This window comes from Haliotis asinina, chromosome 13 (assembly GCF_037392515.1).
Source record: "Haliotis asinina isolate JCU_RB_2024 chromosome 13, JCU_Hal_asi_v2, whole genome shotgun sequence".
In the NCBI taxonomy this organism is placed as follows: Eukaryota; Metazoa; Mollusca; class Gastropoda; order Lepetellida; family Haliotidae; genus Haliotis; species Haliotis asinina.
This window is the reverse complement of record NC_090292.1, coordinates 8,547,665-8,556,671: the sequence shown is the minus strand read 5'-3', so window position 1 is coordinate 8,556,671 and position 9,007 is coordinate 8,547,665.

The window sequence follows — 9,007 nt, the reverse complement described above, 5'->3', positions numbered from 1 at the left end:
ACATAAGGTCTGACCAACAGGCAATAAGGCAGAGTTTGCCTACATTAGATCTAACCAACAGGTAATACGGCAGAGTTTGCCTACATTAGATCTGACCAACAGGTAATACGGCAGAGTTTGCCTACATTAGATCTGACCAACAGGTAATACGGCAGAGTTTGTCCACATAAGGTATGACCAACAGGTAATACAGCAGAGTTTGTCCACATAAGGTCTGACCAACAGGCAATAAGGCAGAGTTTGCCTACATTAGATCTAACCAACAGGTAATACGGCAGAGTTTGCCTACATTAGATCTGACCAACAGGTAATACGGCAGAGTTTGCCTACATTAGATCTGACCAACAGGTAATACGGCAGAGTTTGTCCACATAAGGTATGACCAACAGGTAATACGGCAGAGTTTGTCCACATAAGGTATGACCAACAGGCAATACGGCACAGTTTGCCTGCATAAGATCTGACCAACAGGCAGTACGACAGAGTTTGTCCACATAAGGTCTGACCAACAGGCAATAAGGCAGAGTTTGCCTACATAAAGTCTGACCAACAGGTAATACGGCAGAGTTTGCCTACATTAGATCTGACCAACAGGTAATACGGCAGAGTTTGCCTACATTAGATCTGACCAACAGGTAATACGGCAGAGTATGCCTACATTAGATCTAACCAACAGGTAATACGGCAGAGTTTGCCTACATTAGATCTAACCAACAGGTAATACAGCAGAGTTTGCCTACAATAGATCTAACCAACAGGTAATACGGCAGAGTTTGCCTACATTAGATCTGACCAACAGGTAATACGGCAGAGTTTGCCTACATTAGATCTAACCAACAGGTAATACGGCAGAGTTTGCCTACATTAGATCTGACCAACAGGTAATACGGCAGAGTTTGCCTACATTACATCTGACCAACAGGTAATACGGCAGAGTTTGCCTACATTAGATCTGACCAACAGGTAATACGGCAGAGTTTGCCTACATTAGATCTAACCAACAGGTAATACGGCAGAGTTTGCCTACATTAGATCTGACCAACAGGCAATACGGCAGAGTTTGCCTACATTAGATCTGACCAACAGGTAATACGGCAGAGTTTGTCCACATAAGGTATGACCAACAGGTAATACGGCAGAGTTTGTCCACATAAGGTATGACCAACAGGCAATACGGCACAGTTTGCCTGCATAAGATCTGACCAACAGGCAGTACGACAGAGTTTGTCCACATAAGGTCTGACCAACAGGCAATAAGGCAGAGTTTGCCTACATAAAGTCTGACCAACAGGTAATACGGCAGAGTTTGCCTACATTAGATCTGACCAACAGGTAATACGGCAGAGTTTGCCTACATTAGATCTGACCAACAGGTAATACGGCAGAGTATGCCTACATTAGATCTAACCAACAGGTAATACGGCAGAGTTTGCCTACATTAGATCTAACCAACAGGTAATACGGCAGAGTTTGCCTACATTAGATCTGACCAACAGGTAATACGGCAGAGTTTGCCTACATTAGATCTAACCAACAGGTAATACGGCAGAGTTTGCCTACATTAGATCTAACCAACAGGTAATACGGCAGAGTTTGCCTACATTAGATCTAACCAACAGGTAATACGGCAGAGTTTGCCTACATTAGATCTAACCAACAGGTAATACGGCAGAGTTTGCCTACATTAGATCTAACCAACAGGTAATAAGGCAGAGTTTGCCTACATTAGATCTGACCAACAGGTAATACGGCAGAGTTTGCCTACATTAGATCTGACGAACAGGTAATACGGCAGAGTTTGTCTACATTAGATCTAACCAACAGGTAATACGGCAGAGTTTGTCCACATAAGGTATGACCAACAGACAATACGGCAGAGTTTGCCTACATAAAGTCTGATCAACAGGCAGTACCACAGAGTTTGCCTACACAAGGTCTGATCAACAGGCAGTACCACAGAGTTTGCCTACATAAAGGTCTGACCAACAGGCAGTACCACAGAGTTTGCCTACACTATATCTGACCAACATGTAATACGACAGAGTTTGCCTACAGAAGGTCTGACCAACAGGCAGTACCACAGAGTTTGCCTACACAAGGTCTGACCAACAGGCAGTACGACAGAGCCTGCCTACATAGAGTCTGACCAAAAGGCAGTACAACAGAGTTTGCCTACATTATATCCGACCAACAGGCAATTTAATGTGGCAGGATTTACCTACTGTTAGAGTCGAAATTTAGACATTAATTTTGTTGTACATACAAAATATCATGTATGTAACTTTGATAGGGTTCCTGTGCTCGTGTGAGGGAGAGTTTACGTGTAGTTAGTTCAGACATGAGACTATGCCAGCCTCTGATGCCAGCGGATGTCCGAGGTTAAATTGCCAGGACGGTGACCACTGTGATATACCACTATAACTATGAGCTTATAGACTAATTGTCCTATAGTTTCTGATCTGAACAACAATGCTAAGTGTCGGACAATGAATTTAAGATACACGCGAGAAACGAAATAGTGTGAGAAACAGGTAGAGAGCTTTTAGAAACTGAAGGAGTAAGACATGTTGTTAAGTTTCTAAGAGAGCATTATAGGATTGTATGTTGTACCTAGAGGACATACATCCTGTCCAGACAGGACTGTTAGTTACTGTTATTGTTTCATTGTGTGGACTGCGTTTAGAAGAAGTGTCAGAAGAAAGCTTGGAACATGAGATTGAAGAACATCTTGAAACCACTGGATCGAAGTTGAAGCTTTTTCATCCTCTACCCACAACAGCGAGATGGTTTAAGAACTCATACCTACATTAGATCCTACCCAGAGCAATCACGGCAGGGTTCGGATACCCAAGATCCGACCCAGAGCTATCCCCCACGGGATTTGTCCTCACCAGATCTGACCAACAGGCATTAAGGCAGGATTTGCCTTCATTACATCTAGCCCAGAGGTATCACTGCAGGATTTGCCCACATTACAATCGGACTAGAAGTATCAAGGCAGGATTCGCCCTCATCACTCTCGGCCCAGAGTTTCACGGCAGGATTTGCTTACATTACATCTGGCCCAAAGGTATCACTGTAGGATTTGCCTACATTAATCTGGCCCGGAGGTATCAATGCAGGATTTGCCTACATTACAACTGGCCCAGAGGTATCACTGCAGGATGTGCCTCCATTACAACTTTCCCAGAGGTATCACTGCAGGATTTGCCTACATTACAACTGGCCAGAGGTATCACTGCAGGATTTGCCTCCATTACAACTGGCCCAGAGGTATCACTGCAGGATTTGCCTCCATTACAACTGGCCCAGAGGGATCACTGCAGGATTTGCCTCCATTACAACTAGCCCAGAGGTATCACTGCAGCATTTGCCTACATTGCATCTGGCCCAGAGGTATCACTGCAGGATTTGCCTCCATTACAACTGGCCCAAAGGTATCACTGCAGGATTTGCCTACATTACAACTGGCCCAGAGGTATCAATGCAGGATTTGCCTCCATTACAACTAGCCCAGAGGGATCACTGCAGGATTTGCCTCCATTACAACTAGCCCAGAGGTATCAATGCAGGATTTGCCTACATTGCATCTGGCCCAGAGGGATCACTGCAAGATTTGCCTACATTACAACTGGCCCAGAGGTATCCCTGCAGGATTTGCCTCCATTGCATCTGGCCCAGGGGTATCACTGCAGGATTTGCCTCCATTACAACTGGCCCAGAGGTATCACTGCAGGATGTGCCTACATTGCATCTGGCCCAGAGGTATCTCTGCAGGATGTGCCTCCATTACAACTGGCCCAGAGGTATCAATGCAGGATTTGCCTCCATTACAACTAGCCCAGAGGTATCACTGCAGGATTTGCCTACATTGCATCTGGCCCAGAGGTATCAATGCAGGATTTGCCTCCATTGCATCTGGCCCAGAGGTATCACTGCAGGATGTGCCTCCATTACAACTGGCCCAGAGGTATCAATGGAGGATTTGCCTCCATTACAACTAGCCCAGAGGTATTACTGCAGGATTTGCCTACATTGCATCTGGCCCAGAGGTATCAATGCAGGATTTGCCTCCATTGCATCTGGCCCAGAGGTATCACTGCAGGATGTGCCTCCATTACAACTGGCCCAGAGGTATCAATGCAGGATTTGCCTCCATTACAACTGGCCCAGAGGTATCACTGCAGGATGTGCCTACATTGCATCTGGCCCAGAGGTATCTCTGCAGGATGTGCCTACATTACAACTGGCCCAGAGGTATCAATGCAGGATTTGCCTCCATTACAACTAGCCCAGAGGGATCACTGCAGGATTTGCCTCCATTACAACTAGCCCAGAGGTATCAATGCAGGATTTGCCTACATTGCATCTGGCCCAGAGGGATCACTGCAAGATTTGCCTACATTACAACTGGCCCAGAGGTATCCCTGCAGGATTTGCCTCCATTGCATCTGGCCCAGGGGTATCACTGCAGGATTTGCCTCCATTACAACTGGCCCAGAGGTATCACTGCAGGATGTGCCTACATTGCATCTGGCCCAGAGGTATCTCTGCAGGATGTGCCTCCATTACAACTGGCCCAGAGGTATCAATGCAGGATTTGCCTCCATTACAACTAGCCCAGAGGTATCACTGCAGGATTTGCCTACATTGCATCTGGCCCAGAGGTATCAATGCAGGATTTGCCTACATTGCATCTGGCCCAGAGGTATCACTGCAGGATGTGCCTCCATTACAACTGGCCCAGAGGTATCAATGCAGGATTTGCCTCCATTGCTTCTGGTCCAGAGGTATCAATGCAGGATTTGCCTCCATTACAACTAGCCCAGAGGGATCACTGCAGGATTTGCCTCCATTACAACTGGCCCAGAGGTATCACTGCAGGATGAGGCTGATTATCGTGTCAAAGGCGTGAAACAAAATGGAAATGAATAGTGCCACTGACGATGCCTCGATACCGTAAAGTTCGTTTATAGAGACCTATATAATTTTAGTAAGAGGCATTACTTACCTTAACAGTTTTTCTCTTTTCCCTGTCGAACGGATGAATGAAGTTTTATGTCGCTTTTAGCATTCTCCCGGCAATATCACAGCGGGAGACACCAGAAATTAGGGCTCTCAAGAGTCCAAAATTCGGACCTCGAGTACTCGAGGGGTCACGCACGTCTCGGACCCGAGTATCTAACAATTTGGAAGCTCATCTAAAGCCAGCATTCAAGCATACACGTGCCTGTTCCACACACAGTCTACGAATCCTGCAACCTGTATAAGTGAATCTAAACGGTATTGAATAAACAATTCATATTCAATGAGAATGGACGTATCTATCATCTCTTTGCTGTTGCAAAAAGCATGTGAAGGCAGCGTAAGTGTCACTGTGACATTCAAATCTCAGAAATTGTTTAACAAACGATCATAGACTCAAATCGCTGTTATTGATTTGTATTACAAGGGGGTGAGCTCAATATTTAGAACAGTGAAACAAATGCACGTACAGTACGTGATGAGAGTTAGCTTTGACCAACCCTACTTGTTTTCGGCGTTTCATTTAATGTTCATACCCCCTTGAAATACAGACTAATTAGGAGATAAACATCATGTGTTGGCCAATTTCCGGGTGTTATTGAGTATTTGAAGCACGGGAATGCATTTGGAACCGACGGTGTCAGCCGGAGGTTTCAAATGAAATATTCCCGTGCTTCAAATACTCAATAACACCCGGAAATTGGCCAACACATGATGTTTATCGACATTGTAAACACAAAAGTAAACCAAAGGGGTTTTAGTGTCTGCACTCGTTTACATCGAATATGGACACAGCAGTGAAGTGTCATCAGCTGGCCGTTTCAGCTGGTTCTCATTGTAGCATCTGGAGTTGCTCATTTGTGACGTCATTCTAACTTTACGTCACAATATGATTTGAATGACGTCACCACTGTTGATGACACAACAAAACAATTGTTTACGTGTCAATACGCGGTGAATAGTCTTTCAGTTTCCGGGAATCTAATACCATTAAATCATGTTTTTCACCCAATCAGATTACAGAATACAGTAAATTTTGGTTTACAATAAAAGCTATCTGAAACTATGATCGTTAATGTGTTAACTACTCTTGCCTTGAGGTGAATATTCTGAAATATAGTGTACAACTGGCAAGGTAAAATTATGAGAATTTGCAGTCTTCATCGGTACGTTTTCACTGCAAACGGACTATAGACGATACGTCAAATAGTCAATGAACTTTGATCACGGCTGAACTGCGGGAACACACGTGAGCAATGTGGTAGATATTTAAACGGATCATTCATTGATTGGTGCTGCTTTAGATATCTTCTAAAGAATGAACTTAAAGAATAAGATATATAAAACAGGACTGGTGTTTTGTCAGGCTTCTTACAGCGATCACGTTTAGGTTATAAACTGAAGAACTGTAGACTAAGAAACGCCAAAAAGACGGAATTTCGGGGTGGGGTGTGTGGGGGGGGGGTGTGTGTGGGGTGGGGGGGGGTGGTTGGCCGCAAAGTCCAGATCAAAATGCGTCCAGACATTTTTCTCACGATTTTTCATCTTGACTGCGTGAGACGTCTGGAGTTATTTCCCCTACGAGTCCTTGAGTCCATTCAATTGGCGTGTGTCCTTCTTGACCGGAAGTACCCGAGTACTCGTGAGCCCTTCCAGAAATGGTCATTACACATTGTAACCATGTGGAAAATCAAACACGGACCTTCGGCATGACGAGTGAAAGCTTTACCCACTAGGTTACCCCGTGTCACCTGTCAAAACAACCTAATATTTTTTAGCAGGTGTAGATAAGACTTCTAGATAGAACCCCCGATTTAAACAGTGCGAGGGGACGACTGAGTGCCTGTCTTTTAAAAGTTTCTAGACAAGACGAAATGGACTTTAATGCCACGTTGAAGCATTTGCATGTGCATTCACGGGTGTTATGGCTGCTTGTAGTTAACCGGGCTAAAACAGTAATCAACCGACTGACAACCAGGAGAACATCCGGGTTAGAACTGATATTCACACATTCTTGTCGGTCGTAAGAAGCGACTAACGGGATCGGGTGACACATGTCTTCGTACCCTAGTTCATGCTATGCATCACTGGATTGTATGGTCCAGATTCAAATATTTATAGACCACCGTCATATAGGTGGAAAATTGCTGAGTGTGACGTCACGCAATAAACAAAACAAATCAAGTCTTATGTTAGTACCTCATTCACACACACTGTTATAACTGTCCTTGTTCCAACAGGGTTTTGTAAAGCTAGAAAACTGTCATCTAGGCCGACAATGCTACGGGATTTTAGCTCTCTATAAACGTCCTTGTACATAGTGTAACGGCCCCGTCAGTGACAACATATATCTTAACGTCGGACATAGACCGGGTGTCAAAAGGTTGTGAGCCTATCTATACTCTCGATGTCCAAATCTTTGTAAAGTTTCCATTTCATTGTGAAGGGATCAGTGGCAAAGCCATTTCCAAAGTTTCACATATGTGGGTACTGTGGTTCGCGAGATATGAGTCATCACAACACATTGGAGTATAATATTTGTAAAATAATTGCAGAAAATGAAAACGATATGTTATTTGGTACCTCTTGAATAATGGTATGTCCTCAGATAATATCATATAAAATATTATCAGATGGTATTGATAGTGTTCCCGTCATAATCAACAGCCAAAAATTTGAATTTGCTTGATTTAGATTTAGACAGAGGCTGTAAACATGAAGGAGGGAGTCACATTAACGAGCGATTGTAGTTTCAAATTGCATTTTTGTGCACTTTAATATGTAATTTTGATTTTAGCGGACTTCTACCTACTTCAAACACACATAATGTTCCTTGCATATTTGTTTCCTGAAGTTTCTGATGCATTTATTGCAGATTTTGCGGGGTTTTTTTGTTTTGTTTTGTTTTTTGTTGTTTTGTTTTTGTTTTTGTTTTGTTTTGTTTTGTTTTGTTTTTGTTTTTTGTTTGTTTTTTTGTGTGTTTTTTTGGGGGGTACCAAGTTAAAAAGTGTAACAAAACAGGGATCGTGAGGCTGGAAAATGGCAAACCAATTTGCTTGAGGCTGGCAGATATTATGTTGAAAAATAAAACAGCTGCATTTATATCATTGTCATTGAGGCTCACTGTTTCATGCGTTACACGGTCTTGTATCGCTTCGATACGGTGCTAGAAAGACATATTGGTGTATACACGAATGCCTTTTGTATATAGTACTATATATTACTACAGGGTAGGGTCTCTACACCAATAGGCCTATGTCTTTCCAACTTCGTATTTAAGCGATACAAGCTCTTTGGATGCGGTTCGTTATAAATTATGCGGCAGAATCGAACCGGGGACCTTCCGCTCTCCTTGCAGATCATAGGCCGAACCAGATGGACGGTGCAGGGATGCGCAACACCCCTTCCCCCTCTTCCAGGGACAACAAATACTTTGTCTTTCTTCTTACTTTACTGAGCAATATTTTGAATGTCTTGACCCGCAACTTGCAACATGCACCCATAATTATCATATTTAAAAAGCGTCTGTCGGCAATGACTGAAAGAGCTATCCTATAATTTCCTCTATATATTAACTTTCGGACTTCCGCGCTAATGCGGGAGTCAAATCATTTGGTTGGTTTGTTGTTGTTAACACAGCCTGTAAACAATGGAGTCTGGATCAGACAGTCCAGTGATCAACAGCATGAACATCGATCCATACCCAGTTGGAACACAATGACATGTTTCAACAAAGTTAGCGAGCCTGATCACCGTTAATCGTGTTTTACGACAATCGTGGGTTGCTCAAGATCAATTCTAACCCTGATCTTCACGGGTTGGAAGTCAGTACAGATGGGATTTAGTCTTATTCACAAATCTTGGTTGACAAAACGGAGTCGATTACATTTTCAAATGTTAGAAAACATTGTATGGTCTATCATAAATATGTGTTCATTTATTTTTTGGTTCTGGTGTTACTCGATCACTGCACTTCATCCGC